Genomic DNA, 16,084 nt, shown 5'->3' on the forward strand with positions numbered 1-16,084 from the left:
GACTTCTTTTAGTTCGTTCAGTTTGAGGGCGCCCCTCGGGCTGCACTATCCCCAAGTCGCATGGGTCCGTCCTTGCGACATGTATCCTTCTTGCATTCGTCAGAGCTGCCTAACCATCTCACATGAGCTGATTTACGATCATCACCTGCTTGCTTCATGTCCTATCCACTTTGCGGCCTCTCTATATTGCTGACTCATCCTTTGCTCATCCCGCAACGAGGGCTACATATGTTGGCACGGTGCTTGTGCTCGGGTCCGTCCCGACAATGCTCATAAATCCGAAGGACCGAGCTCTGGCTCGCGACCCGCCTCGTGCACGCCACCTCGCCAGGTCCTCGGTGCTCTAATCTTCCCGCGAAAGGATCAAGGGTCGGCAGTCAGCACCGTCAGGGGTCGTATTCTCTTCTGCGGGCTAACACGCAGGTACACCTGAGGCCTAGCTACGGGTGGGCCCCGACGGCCACCACCCTATCACACGAGTCGCTTGGACGTTAAAGGGGGGCACCTGAGCATCGCGCCTCAGGGCCGAGACCCAAGGATGTAGAGCACCTAGAAGAGCAAGAGAAGGGGATGAGTGTCGAGGGGCCTACCTAGCGGCGCTACCACGAAGGCACGAATGGGCATCATCTAGGGGAATCCCTGCGAGTTCACTAAAAGATAAGTCGTTCATGCGACGACATAAATCTCATGACCCAATCACATGACTTACGCAGTCTCGCTCGGGCAGTGTCGCTTGTATTTCCATTTCTTGGGCAGCTGCTTGCACGCCAAGGGGGGCCTCTTGAGCATTGTGCCTTAGGAGCTCTCACAGGACCTCGGGTCGCTCACCTCCTGGCCTTGACCACGACATCGCGACCTGGCATACCAGGGTTGGCTGAAGCCTTCCTGGGGACTGGGTCCCATCGGCATAGAGCGCTACACTACCTAGGGGGCAGAAAGGGAGAACCGTGCTAGAGTGGGACGCGCGGTTTCAACACAGCAACAAGAAGGGTAACACTGGAATTAAAATGTCACGATTCTTACATACCCCCATGGGGCTGGTCATAATTCCGCACAGGGAAACAAAAGAAGAAAGGCTTCAAGGAACTAGGCCGGCGCATGTCACTGACGACGCCGAGTGGCTGCTACTGGCACGCTCCAGGCACGGCGGGAGCTTGGCGGCACGTAGCTGTCGTCGCTGGACTTCGGAGATTCACTGGGCTCAGGAGAGTCACTGGATTCCCAGGAGTCGTTGCTTCTGCCGAAGGAGACGCCAGTGGGGATGGATGCGGGCCCAGCGCCCATGGCTACGTCCCACGGGCTTCTTCCTCCGGGGCAGCACTCAAGCCACCGGCCCTCCTCGTCGAAGACCTTGAAGAATAGAGTGGAGGCATTGTCGTACTCGAAATGGATTGCGAGGGCCCCTTCCACGCGGCACGCGCGGGCGACCTTGCCCCATCCACGGGTCATGAAGACGTCGCCAGGAGGCACCACCTCAACCTCGGCCCCGATGGCCAGGCTGTAGCACCCGGCATGCTGCAACCACAACTCAAGTGGCCCCCTCGGCGGTATCTCCTCGGAGAAACACCTCGGGAGCCAAATCAACGAGCCTGGCGGCATCGCCGCCGGCACCACGAACTCACGCGAGCTACCCTCAGTGTGGGTCCGCGGTCCCACTGGCAGCACGACTTCGGCTCGCCCGCTGCCACCCGAGACCGCTCGGCGGCATGCATTGCCATCCTTCACACTGGCGTATAGGGTAAGGAGGAAACTGGGCGGAGGCCGAGCTTGCCAAGGCCTGGTCACCTCCTGCCTCACGCTGGTGTTGCAGGGGGGAAAACCGTTTCTTCTGCGAAAGTGATTCAGGCCCCTCCCGAGGGGCCTTTCTCTTTTCTGCCATAGAGAATCTCCTAATCGGCTCCATGGATGCTACGGCAAGGTGGAGAAGGAGGGAGTAGCAGCGAGAAGATGAAGAGGGAGTTGAGCAAGGGGGGCTCCGCCCCTCCCCTCATTTATAGCCAGAGGGAGGCTAACCGCCGTCCTCCACGATCTCGCGTAATGATGTTCTTCTGCATGCAGCATCGACTCATCAAGTCGGACGATTGTCAAGGCAGCATGGGGAAGTGGAGACGCCCACGTCCCATCAAACGCCACGTGTCGTCCAAGGCCGCAAGCGGTTAGGGCCCGTGGCGCTCCACACTTGCCCTTTGGCTTCGCCCAGAAGCCAAGTTCGAGGGCGCCTTGGGCCCGGGGCCTACTGTCGGCGTTCTGGATACGGGGGTACCTAGACTTGCCTTCCTGCGGCCCATGGCGTGGCTCCGTCGATGGCCTGGTACGGCCCAGCTTCAGCATCAACAACTCAAGATCCTCGAGAGGGGCCAAGCCTCGCGAGGCGGACAACACCAAGACCTCCAAAGGGATCAGCCCCCTAAGGCTGGCTCTCGAGGAGCGGAGATTTCTATGCAAGGCTCCCCTCGCGAGAGGCAGCTGACGTGAGCCATGACGACCAAGGCCAGGCGGGCGCCAGCGGGCGCAGAGTACCAATTTCCCCTTCGGTGCAAGGGAGGCAAGTAGAAGGTGCGGAGTCCCGAGGGATCAACCAAAGGTTTCCATTCTGGTGCAACAAGACCAAGACCGCCAGGATGGCAGGAAGGAGGTCACCACCGAGACCATCACAGCGTCACGGCCAGCGGCTTTTGCAGGCGAAGACAAGTTTAGTCGGGATAGGACGTACTTGTTGTCTCCCTTCAAATCTGGCCATTGTGGGATCCCTTCCCGCCTACATTTGGGAAGAGGACTAAGGCCACTATAAATAGGACCTAGCCACCAACATATGAGGGGGATCGAGTCCATCGAATCCATTCCACCCTCACAATCTCACTAGCTCACTTGAGACCAAGAACACTCCTCCTGAGACCGTTCTCCACTGTACTAGTTCTTCCTCTGCCCCTCGTGGCAAATCCACCACAAAGCAGGAGTAGGGTTTTACACTGCAAGGTGGCCTGAACCTGGGTAAATTGTTGTGTCTTCCTTTCCCTTCGAGCTTGACATGATAGGCTATGTGGTTCGCGAGTTGTCAGGCTGGATAGGTTGAGATCTCCGCACCTACCCCGATAGTTAGAACCTCTCAAGGGTTTGCGGAACCTGAAATCCGACAGCAGCGGAGGGGCAGGAGCCACTCTGAGACTGGATCTCCCTCTCTGTTCTCTTCTGTTTCACGCTCCCAAATCTTGCCCTTCACGGTTTCTTCAATTCCCAGAGATCCGTAACTCCGATTATGCTGAAATTTCTACACGAATTTTTTCCAGATATAAGCTTCCTTGCACCCGAAGTATAGCTCCAACCGACATTCGAGGAGGGCATGATACACCAGGGCGCGCCTGGGCCCTGGTGGCACGCCCTGGTGGGTTGTGGAGGACTCGGACCTCCGTGTACATTGATTCCACCTCCTAAAATTCGCAAATATTCGAAAATAATTCTCCGTAGATTTTTATCGCGTTTGGACTTTGTTTGATATGGATTTTTTGCGATGCAACAAACAGGAACTGGCAGTGGGCACTAGATAAGTAAGTTATTCCAAATAAATCATATAAAAAGTTGCCAAAAGTATGTGAAAGTATTATAACATTTGTGAAACAATCAAAAATTATAGATATGATGGAGACATATCAAGCACCTAAGCACCTGTCCACCCACATATCAAATTATCAAAGTAGCGAACACGAATCAAACCAACATGATGACAGTGACTAGATGAAATTCATGTGCACCCTCAAGAACGCTTTGCTTATTATAAGAGACCGTTTTGGCCTGTCCTTTGCCTCAAAAGGATTGGGCTACCTTGCTGCACTTTTGTTACCATTACTTTTAATTGCTTGTAACAAATTATCTTGATATCAAACTACTCTTTACTTATAATTTCAGTGCTTACAGAGAATACCTTGCTGAAAACCACTTGTATTTTCCTTCTGCTCCTCATTGGGTTCAACACTCTTACTTATCAAAAGGACTACGATTGATCCCCTATACTTGTGGATCATCAAGGATCTTTTTTGGCACCGTTGATGGGGAGTGAATTGCTCTTCGTAAGTGGAAAACGGTAAGGAAAAATTATTACTACGTGCTGAAATTTATTGTCACTTGCTACTATGGACAACAATCCTTTGAGGGGTTTGTTCGGGGTATCTTCACCTCGACCAGAACCACAATTAGTTACCCCTCAACCTACTGAAAATACTGGTTACAAAATTCCTTCGGGTATGATAGAACAACTGCTAGCTAATCCTTCTGCAGGAGATGGAACCGAACATCCTGATATGCTCTTGATATATGTGGATGAAACTTGTGGATTATTTAAGCTTGCAGGTTTACCCAGAGATGAATCTAATAAGAAGGTTTTCCCTTTATCTTTGAAGGGGAAGGCATTGGCATGGTATAGGCTATGTGATGATGTTGGATCTTGGGACTGGAATCGATTGAATTTGTAATTTCACCTAAAAAATCACATATGCATCTAGTTCATCGTGATCGGAATTATATATATAATTTTTGGTCTCGTAAAGGAGAAAGTATCACTCTAGTTTGGGGGAGGCTTAATTCAATGTTATATTCATGCCTCCATCATGAGCTCTCAATATAAATTATCCTTCAAAAATTTTATGCTCGGCTTTCTCGTAATGATCAATCCATGCTCTATACTTCTTGTACTAGTTCTTTTATGAAGAAGAGTATTGAATTCAGGTGGGATCTTTTAAAAAGGATTAAACGCAACTCTGAAGATTGGGAACTCGACGAAGGTAAAGAGTGAGGTATTAAGGTTGAGTTTGATTGTGTTAAATCTTTTATGTATACCGATGCTTATCAAAAGTTTAGCACTAAAAATAGACTTGACTCTGAGATAGTAGCCTCTTTCCATGAATCGTTTGCTACTCATGTTGATCTCCCTAAGGATAAGTGGTTTAAATACCATTCGCCTATTAAGGAAGAAATTAGAGAACCGGTTGTGGTTAAAGATGAAACTATTATTTACAATGTTGACCCAGTTGTTCCTGCTCCTTACATTAAAAAACCACCTTTCCCTGTTAGGATAAAGGAACATGCTAAGGTCTCAACCGTGGTCAATAAAAGCTATTTTAGAGCACCTAAACCCCCTGAACAAATCAAGGTAGAACCTAGTGTTGTTGTGGTTAATTATCTCTTGGTAGAAAATATAGACGGGCATGTTATTTACTTCTATGATGAAGCTGCTAGAATTACCAAAGCAGATGAAAAAGATAAACATAGACCAATTGTGGGCATGCCTATTGTCTCAGTTAAAATAGGAGATCATTGTTATCATGGCTTATGTGACTTAGGTGCTAGCGTGAGTGCTATTCCTTTTACCTTATATCAAGAAATTATGAATGACATAGCCCCGCCAAAATAGAATACATAGATGTTACTATTAAAATTGCTAATAGAGACACCATCACACCACTTGGGATTGTTAGAGATGTTGAAGTCTTGTGTGGGAAAATAAAATATCCTACTGATTTTTCAGTTCTTGGTTAAAATGAACTAATTGTCCCATTATCTTCGACCTTTCTTGAACATTGTTAATGCTAATATAGATTGCGAGGAACAAATCGTCGGTGTTAGTTTTGGTGGTGAATCTCATGAGTTTAATTTTTCTAAGTTTAGTAGAAAGCATCATAAGAAAAGAATTGTCTGTAAGGATGAAATAATTGGTCTTGCTTCTATTGCCGTGCCTCCTACTATCCCACTAGAACAATATTTGCTAGACCATGAAAATGATATGCATATGCATGAAAGAAATGAATTAGATAAAATTTTCTTTGAACAACGACCTCTCCTTAAACACGATTTGCCTATTAAAACTCTAGGAGGTCCTCCTCCACCTAAAGGTGATCCTGTGTTTGAGTTGAAACAATTATCAGACACTTTGAAATATGCTTATCTTGATGAGAAAAAGATATATCATGTTATTGTTAGTGCTAACCTTTCAGAACATGAAGAAGAAAGATTATTGAAGGTTCTGAAGAAGCACCAAGCTGTTATTAGATATACTCTTGATGATCTTAAGGGAATTAGTCCCACCCTTTGTCAGCATAAAATTAATATGGAACCTGATGCTAAACCTGTTGTTGATCACCAGCGATGGTTGAATCCCATAATGAAAGAAGTGGTAAGAACTGAAATATTAAAGCTTCTGGAAGCAGGTATAATCTATCCCATAGCTGATAGTAGATGGGTAAGTCCCGTTCATTGTGTCCCCAAGAAAGGAGGTATTATCATTGTTCCTAATGATAAAAATGAACTTATTCCACACAGAATTGTTACTGGCTATAGGATGGTAATTGATTTTAGAAAATTAAATAAAGCAACTAGGAAAGATCATTACCCCTTGCCTTTTGTTGATCAAATGCTAGAAATACTATTAAAGCACACACTCTTCTGTTTCCTTGATGGATATTCTGGTTTTTCTCAAATACCTATTTCACAACCTGATCAAGAGAAAACCACCTTTACTTATCCTTTTGGAACTTATGCTTATAGACATATACCTTTTGGTTTATGTAATGCACCTGCTACCTTTCAAAGATGTATGACTTCGATATTCTCTGACTTTTGTGAAAAGATTGTTGAGGTTTTCTTGGATGATTTTTTCGTTTACGGAACTTCTTTTGATGATTGCTTGAGCAACCTTGATCGAGTTTTGTAAAGATGTGAGCAAACTAATCTTGTTTTGAATTGGGAGAAGTCCCACGTTATGTTTAATGAAGGTATTGTTTTGGGGCATAAAATTTCTGAATGAGGTATTGAGGTGGATAAAGCTAAAGTTGACGCAATTGAGAAAATGCCATGTCCCATAGATGTTAAAAGTATTCATAGTTTCCTCAGTCATGCTGGTTTCTATAGGAGAGTTATTAAAGACTTCTCTTAAATTTCTAGGCCTCTTACAAATCTTTTACAAAAGGATGTTCCGTTTGTTTTTGATGATGGTTGTGTAGAAGCCTTTGAAACACTTAAGAAAGCCTTAATTTCTGCACCTATTATTCAACAACCTGATTGGAAATTGCCTTTTGAAATTATGTGTGATGCTAGTGGTTATGTTGTTGGTGCTGTTTTAGGACAAAGAGTTGATAAGAAGCTAAATGTTATCCACTATGCTATTAAAACTTTAGACAATGCCAAAGAAATTATGCTACTACTGAAAAAGAATTTTTAGTGGTTGTGTTTGCTTGTGACAAATTCAGATCTTACATTGTTGATTCTAAATTTACTGTTCACACTGATCATGCTACTATTAAATATCTTATGGAAAAGAAAGATGCTAAACCTAGACTCATTAGATGGGTTGCCTTGCTACTAGAATTTGATTTACATATCATTGATAGAAAAGGAGTTGAGAACCTCGTAGCTGACAACTTGTCTAGGTTAGAAAATATTCTTGATGACCCACAACCTATTAATGATAGTTTTCCTGATGAACAACTAGCTGCAATAAATGTTTCTCATAACACTCCTTGGTATGCTGATTATGCTAATTACATTGTTGCTAAATATATACCACCTAGTTTCACATACCAACAAAAGAAAAAATTCTTCTATGACTTAAGACATTACTTTTGGGATGATCCACATCTTTACAAAGAAGGAGTAGATGGTATTAATAGACGTTGTGTACCTGAGCATGAATAGGGGCAAATCTTACGGAAATGTCACTCCAAAGCTTATGGAGGGCATCAGGTGGGAGATAGAACTGCTCATAAGCTATTGCAATCTGGTTTTTATTGGCCTACTCTTTTCAAGGATGCCCATAAGTTTATTTTATCTTGTGATGAATGTCAACGAATTGGTAATATCGGTAAGCGTCAAGAAATGTGTCAGATATCGGGTTCCGGCAAAACCCTTAAGGTTCGAACACTGGGGTGCGCACGAAGATCTCTCCCTACCAAATCTCGCTCTCGGCCTCGTTGCGATCCCTAAGCTAGATCGAAGAACAACACAAGAGACACAAGATTTATACAGGTTCGAGCCACCGTTGTGGTGTAATACCCTACTCCTGTGTGTGTTGTGGTGGATTGCCTCTTGGGTTGATGATGAACAGTACAAGGGAAGAACAGCCTCGCGAGGAGAGGTGTTCTTGTGATTGGTGGTGTGTAGATGAACTGGGTTCGGATAAGATGCCCTCCTACTGTGGTGGCTAGCCCTATTTATAGAGGCCCTGGTCCTCTTCCCAGATATTGAGCGGGAAGGGATCCAACAACAGCCGTTTTGAAAGGGGACAGCTGGTACAAGCTATCCTGACTAAAGCTGGTCTTCGTCTGCCAAAAGTGCTGGTGGTGACGCCGTCTTGGGCTCCATGGTGACCTCTGCCATCCTGCTGGTCTTGGTCTCATTGCACCGATATGGAAACCTTTACCTGATGCCTTGGTACACCACGCCTACACTGGCCCCGCTTTGCACCAAAGAGGAAACGAGGACACTGCACGCCTGGCGCCTGCCTGGCCTTGGTCGTCATGGCTTGCATCACGAGGTACCCCTTGCCTTGATCTCTCCGCCTCCTCGCGAGCCAGCCTGGAGAGGCCGCCCCTGAGGAGGCCTTGCGTCATCCGCCCCGCGAGGATTGGCCCCTCGCGAGGGTCTTGAGTGTTGGTTGATGAAGACGGCCTGTACTGGGCCACTAGTTGAGCCACGCCGCAGGCCGCAGGCAGGCAAGTCTAGGGAACCCCATTCCCAGAGAGCCGACAGTAGCCCCCGGGCCCAAGGCGTGCTCGGACTTGGCTTAGTAGTGAAGCCAAAGGGCAAGTGCAGAGTGCCGCAGGCCCCCACAGCCTGCGGCCTTGGTCGACGCGTGGCGACTGACTGGACGTGGGCGTCTCCGCTTCCCCACGCTGCCTCGACAACTGCCCGATTTGATGAGTCCCTACTGCATGCAAAAAGAGTCATCATTACCTGCGATCGTGGGTGTCGACGGTTGGCCTCCCTTGGGCTATAAATGAGGAGGGGCGATGGCCCTCGTCACCCATCTCTTCTTGCTCCGCCTGCTCGCTTCTTCTTCCTCGCTCATGTTGCTTGCAGCGCCCCCCCCATGGCGCCCGTGAAGAGGTTTTCGGCCGCGGAGAAGGGGAAGGCTCGCCCGGAAGGGCCTGGATCTCCTTCTCCCTAGAGCAGTCGCAGTCGTCCTCACAAGCATCCCGCGACCCCTACCGAGGCTTCCCATGGTCGTGGTGGTGGCCCTTTACGCGATGGTGGCCGCCCATGTCGAGGCAGCCCAGTTGGTGGGGGAAGGTGTGTTGTGGCTGCGCAGCCTCCCCGGCCACGCTTCCATTCGACGGAGATGCTGCCGGTGTTTGTTGTGTGGTCGGATAACCCGGCCGGCAACTGGCTTCAGCTCCCTCGCTCCTTCGTCGGCGAACTGCCGGCCGCTGGCCCCGGCGGGCTCTGGTTGCAAGCAGATGGCTACTGCAGCAAGGCCTCCTGGGTTGCGGTGGAGATTTCTGTCATCGGCAATGTTTCTCTGGCCCGGGGCTGGCAGACGTTTGCCCGTGCGCGTGGCCTGGGCAGGCGGTGCACCCTCCACTTCAAGTATGACGGCGACACGACTCTCTGCATGAGCATGTTCGGAGAAGATGGCCGCCGTATTGGGTGCTACCCTGAAGACAACGATGGCGACGAGGTCCTCGGCCTTGGCGACGGACGCGACGAGGGCGAAGGCGAACCTACTCCTGGTGGCGACCGCATCTCGCCGAGCTTCAGCGGCTCCTCCTCCGGTGATAGCTCCTCCAGCGGTGGCTACGATCAACCACCACGCCGTTGTGCCCACCTCGAGGGAGGCGGCGGGTCGTACCGTTGCCGCGCTCTTGTGAAGCGCGAGGCGGAGTCTACCTGAGCTCAGGAGGACACCGCGGATCCCTCCTCGTGAGCTGTTGCAAGGCGTGTGCCGCTTTTGTTTTGTTTTCCTTCTTTTCGTGCATCAAGAGAGAGAAGTATGGGGGCCCGTGGGGGTGTGCAACAGACTATGATCCCCTAGTTATCATATTGTATTTATTGTTCCTGTGATGTGTTATGGTGTCGTCGTTATGTGTCTGCGCATAGGAACAACTTAGCTTGGGATGTTTGAAGTAGTTTCCGCCTCGTGAGGTGCCTGCTTCAGGCCTCTCCGGGCCCCTTAAGAGCTGCAAAAAATTCGTTGGGAGAATCATTTCTAAACCTTGGTCACGAGGGTTGCTGGCCATGGCCCGGCGCTTCGTGTCATGATGCCCGAGGGGCACGAACTGGGAGGGGTTCTCCCGCTGCGAACTCGAACAAGAGCCTCGCAAAAATCAGGAGAGGAAGGGCTCACGAGGGCACCTGCACAGCCCCCTCACAAGGTTTGAAAGAGAGATAACAAGTCAGACAAAAGCTGAAAACAAAGAACAGGGGCAGAAGATGATGGGCAGAACCGGCAAATAACATTAGAAGCAACTTCAATCAAGGTTCAATAAAGAAAAGCGAGCCAACTGCAGAAAGCAAATGAAAAGCCGCGTCCGGCACCTAATCTAGTCTTCGACGTCTTCTCACCAGCGCGGAGCTAAGTGCTGCCACTGGGCGTGGGCGGGAGCCCCTGAGGCCCAAGGGCGGCACTCCGGAGACTCCGGGGCATGTACAAACCCACTCATTATTACGTGAGAGTGTCACGGGCGGCGAGCTTCACAGGCACTGGGCCTTCTTCACAGGCACCGGGCCTTTCTTCTGGCAGCGAGCTTCACAGGCACCAGGCCTTCTTCACAGGCACTGGGCCTTTCTTCGGGCGAAGAGCTTCACAGGCACCGGGCCTTCTTCATAGGCACTGGGCCTTTCTTGAGGGGTAAAACTTCCGGAGGTGTTGGATGTTCCAGGCGTTCGGGATGGGTACCCCCTCCTGAGTCTCCAGGCGCGCGGCGCCCGGCCTGGAGACGTGGACGACCTTGAATGGGCTCTCCCACATGGGTGAAAGCTTATGCAGCCCTTCCCTGGAGAGCACCCGCCTGAGTACGAGGTCACCTACCTCGAGAGTCCTGGGGCAGATGTTGCGACAGTGATACCGCTACAGCGCCTGCTGGTACCTTGCCGCCCGTAGCATAGCTCCACGGCGGCGTTCCTCCCCCAGCACGAAGGTCTATCCCCCACATGGCGTCCTGCTGCGCCTCACCAAACGCTAGGTCCTGCACGGAGCGACGCCTGACCTCGTGAGGGAGAACCGCTTCTGCTCCATAGACGAGAAAGAACGGGGTCTCGCCAGTTGGCTTGGTGGCGGTAGTGCGGATGGACCACAGCACGGACTAGAGCTTGTTGTACCAGCCCCTGCCGTAGGCCTCCAACTTCTTCTTAAAGGTCCTGGTCTTGAGGCCCCTCGGGACCTTCGTGTTGGCGCGTTCGGCCTGGCCGTTACTCCGGAGGTGCACCACTGAAGCATAGCATATTTGCGTTCCAAGGTTAGCACAACACGTTTTGAAGAGATTGCTGGTGAACTGCGAACCATTGTCGGTGATGATGCAGTTAGGGACCCCAAACCGGATCACGAGGCCCTTGATGAACTTGACTGCAGAACCGGCTGGGATGGTGCAGACGGCTTCCACCTCTACCCACTTGGTGAACTTGTCGATGGCGACGTAGAGGTAGTGGTAGCCCCCAGGCGCTCGAGGGAACGGGCCCAAGATATCCAGCCCCCAGACTACGAACGTCCACGAGAGCAGGATGGTCTGCAGGCCCTGAACTGGCTGGTGAATATGCTTGGCGTGGAATTGTCAGGCCTCGCGCGACTTCACCAGCTCGGTCGCGTCGTTGAGTGTCGTAGGCCAGTAGAACCCATTGCGAAACGCCTTGCCGACGAGGGTCTGTGATGATGAGTGGTGTCCGAAATCTCCACCGTGTATGTCGGCCAGCAGCTCCTTCCCCTATTCCCTGGAGATGCAGCGTAGGGAAGCGTCATTTGGCCGCTTCCAATGTAACTCACCTTCTTGGATGCAGTAGGCCGTGGCCTGCCGGGCCACGCGTTCTGCGTCCTCCTCTTTCTCTGGCAGCATCCCTTGCATTAGGTAGTCCTTGAATTCCATGGTCCAGCATCCCTCCTGAGGCTCCAGCGCCAAGAGTAGGCATGCTCCTGAAGTCGGGCCATAGGCCGGGGCTCCTGTGGCAGGTGGCTGAGGGAGTTCTTCCCGAGGCTGCGCTGTGCTTGAAAGTGACGGTGCCGCCGATGGCTTGAAGAGTCGCTCCTCAAAAATGTCGGGCTCCTAAGGCAGCCGCCTGGACGCCCTTTTGGCAATGTCATCAGCCTCTTGGTTGGTGCCGCGGGGCACATGCTGCAACTCCAGCCCCCAAAATTGTTTTTCAATCTTGCGTACTTCCGCAAGATACGCTTCCATGTGCTCGTCCCTCCGCTCATACACCTTGTTGGAGAAGTTGACGAGGAGTTGTGAATCGCCCTTGATGACGAGGCGCTTCACCCCTAGTGCAGTTGCAGCTTTCAGGCCTGCTATGAGGCCCTCATATTCTGCTATGTTGTTGGAGACCTTCTCGCCCTGCTGGAAACAGAGCTGTACGCCGTAGTAGAGCTTGTCCTGAGTGGGGGATATAAGCACTGCACCAGCCCCCGCGCCCTATCGCGAGAATGCTCCATCGAAGTACATGACCTAGCCATATGGTGCCTCACTTCCTGGGGAGAGGGACCGATCCTCGCCCGCCTTGAGCCCTGGTTCCTTTGTCCATTCTGCCACAAAATCTGCAAGTGCGGCTCCCTTGACGACCCTGGTTGTGCTGAACTCCAACTGAAATGGTTGCAGCTAGATGTTCCATTTGGCGACACTTCCAGCAGAGTTGGGGCTCCTGAGTACCCTTTCCAATGGGTAGGCCGAGATGACCTTGATGGGGTGATCTTGAAAGTAGTGCCACAACTTACGTGAGGCCACCAAGAGCGTGAGTAAGAGCTTCTGATGCATGGGGTATCGTGCCCATGCATCCCACAACACCGTGCTGACGAAGTACACCGGATGCTCGACGAGGGTGGGTGTGCCGACGGAGCCCGTGTCCTCCGGAGGTTGAGGCGCCTCCTGAGACGATGGAACCCCCAGCGCCCGGTTGCTTGGTGCAGGCTCTTCAGCCCTGGGGGCGTCTTCCTGCTGAGGCTGGTCTCCAACTGCCGAGGCCGTGGTCCTCGCGAGGCCTTCTTGGTCTTGTGTCGCCACGGCTGAGGCCGTGGCTAGTCAGGATGCGGCCTTAGCCTGGCATTCCTCCCGAACCGCCACCAGGGTTGTGCTGGTGGAGTTGGGAGTGGCGGGGAGGTAGATCACCAGGGACTCGAGAGGGCATGGTGCCACCATCACCGGAGGTCTGGTCAGATATTTCTTGAGGTCTTAAAACGCCTGGTCGGCCTCCCGTGTCCACTCGAATGGGACTTTTTTCTTCATCAGCTTGAAGAACGGCAGGGCACGCTCCCCCAGCTTGGAGATGAAGTGTCCTAACGCACTCATGCGACTGGCGAGCTTCTGCATTTCTCTGAGGGTTTGCGGCGGACTCATGTCTTCGATTGCCTTGACCTTCTCTGGGTTGGCCTCGATCCCTCTGTGGGACACGAGGAAACCCAGTAGCTTGCCGTAAGGGACGCCAAACACGCACTTCTCCGGGTTGAGTCGCAGGTCCACCTGGCGGAGGCTCGCGAAGGTCTCATCCAGATCCTGGATCAAGGTCCTTGCCTCCCGAGATTTCACCACAATGTCGTTGACGTAAGCCTCGGTGCTTTCCCCAAGTTGCCGGCCCAAGGCAATGTGCATCAGCCACTGAAAGGTTGCGCCCACGTTGCGCACCCCGAACGGCATGTAGGTGTAGCAGTACACCCCACATGGGGTCAGGAAGGATGTCTTCTCCACGTCTTCCACCGCCATCTTGATTTGGTGATAACCTAAAAATGCATCCAGGAAACACAGCAGGTCACACTCGGCGGTGGAGTCGACAATCTGGTCAATGCGGGGGAGCGGGAACGGATCTTGAGGGCAGGCCCTATTGAGGTTGGTGAAGTCGACGCACATGAGCTCCTTTCCTCCCTTTTTTTGGCACGACAACGGGGTTTGCCAGCCATTTGGGGTAGAGAACCTCGCGAATAACACCCGCTGCCTCTAGCTTGCGGGTTTCTTGGATGATGAAGGCTTGCTTCTTGGTGGACTGCCACCTCGCTTTCTGCTTCACGGGGTGTACATTGGGGCACACATTCAAGTGATGCTCAATCACCTCCCTTGGGACCCCCGCTAGCTGCTTGGGTTCCCACATGAACACCTCCTTGTTCGAGCGCAAGAACTTTACCAACACCTCCTCTTGGTCGGGGTCGAGGTTGGCACCTATGGTCAAGGTGGCTCCTGAGGACCCGTCCTCCTCAACTGGCACCTGCTTGGTCTCCTCCTTGTCTTGAGTGAACAATTGCTTCTTCTTGGTCGGTGCAGCCCCCTTGGCCTTGGTGGTGTCCGTGCCAGCAGGATGCGCTGCCGCGCGGCCTTGAGGGCGAGCTTGAACGCCAGCAGAGCCTCCTTGGTATCCAGCCACGGTGAGGACGCCGCTGCTCCCAGGCATCTTCATGAGGTTGTAGGCTAGATAGGTCACCGCCATGAACTGAGCCAAGGTGGGGTATCCGAGGATGGCGTTGTACGGGAGGCCGATGTGGGCGATGTCGAAGTCGACTAGCTCCGTGCGGTAGTTGTCGTGGGTGTTGAAGGTCATGGGAAGGCGGATCTACCCCAGGGAACTCAAGGAACCGCCTCCGACACCCGAGAAGCGCTTGCTGGGTCGGAGCCGCTCCAGCGATACATGGAGGAGGCTGAAGGCCTCCACCGAGACCATGTTGAGGCCGGCACCGCCGTCGATGAGGGTCTTGGTGATGGCCACCTGGCAGATGGTGGGCATGTAGAGCATCGGGAGCGCACCTGAGCAGCCGGTGTTGACGGGGTGGTCTTCCGAGTTGAAGGTAAGGTCAGCCTTGGACGCCACCCAACCCAGGGGAGCTCCTTGCCGCGCGAGGGTGGCGTCGATCTGGCGAAAGAATGGCTTGGCGTGGCGGTCCGAGGGTGGCGCCTCTGAGCCGCCCAGGAGAGCTGCGACGGCCGGGGGTACCGGCGCTGCGTAGTGGGCGAGGAAGAGGTCGTGCAGTTCCTCCCAGGAGGCCACGGAAGACGCCGACAGGTTGAGCAGCCAAGCACGCGGGACGCTAGTGAGGGCCAGGGGAAACCAGTTGGCCATGACCTTGTCGTCGCCCCCGGCCTTGAGGACGGCCTCCTCGTATGCCAGCAGGAAAGCCAGCGGGTCCGCCGCGACGTTGTAGCGCGGCGGCATCTCTGGCTTGAACTTGTGCAGCCACTGCACCTGCCGCAAGGCGGGGGCCAAGGCTCGGAGCCCCCTGGCCCCGGTGCTGGCGCCGGCCGCCGTAACCGAAGGCGCGATGCCCGCCATGAGGGCGAAACGCGGTATTGGTGGAGAGCGGGTCGACGGAAGGAAGTGCTCTGGCTGTCGGTGTTCTGGGAATGGGGGTCCCTAGACTTGCGTGCCTGCGGCCTATGGTGTGCCTCAATTGGTGGCCCAGTACGTCCCATCTTCACCAACTCAAGCTCAAGACCTTCACGAGGGGCCAAGCCTCGTAGGCCGGACGATGAAAGGCTTCCCCAGGAACGGCCTCACCAGGCAGGCTCGCGAGGGGCGGAGAGATCAAGGCAAGGGTACCTCACGAGGTGCTCGTGACGCAAGCCATGACGATCGAGACCAGGTGGGCGCCAGGCAGGCGTCGGCCTGTGCAGTGTCCTTGTTTCCACTTTGGTGCAAAGGGTGCAAGCACAGGCGCGGAGTACCGAGGCATCAAGCAAAGGTTACCATTTCGATGCAATGAGACCAAGACCAATAGAGCTGCAGGGCGGAGGTCACCGTGGAGCACAAGATGGCGTCATCGCCAGTGCCTTTGGCAGTCGAAGACCAACTTTAGTAAGGATAACTTGTACTAGATGTTCCCCTTCAAAATGGCCGTTGTTGGCGCCCTTCCCGCTCAATATTTGGGAAGAGGACCAGGGCCTCATATATAGGGACAGCCTCGATCGTAGAGGGGGCATCT

This window comes from Triticum aestivum, chromosome 4B (genome assembly GCF_018294505.1).
Source record: "Triticum aestivum cultivar Chinese Spring chromosome 4B, IWGSC CS RefSeq v2.1, whole genome shotgun sequence".
NCBI classification, from domain to species: domain Eukaryota; kingdom Viridiplantae; phylum Streptophyta; class Magnoliopsida; order Poales; family Poaceae; genus Triticum; species Triticum aestivum.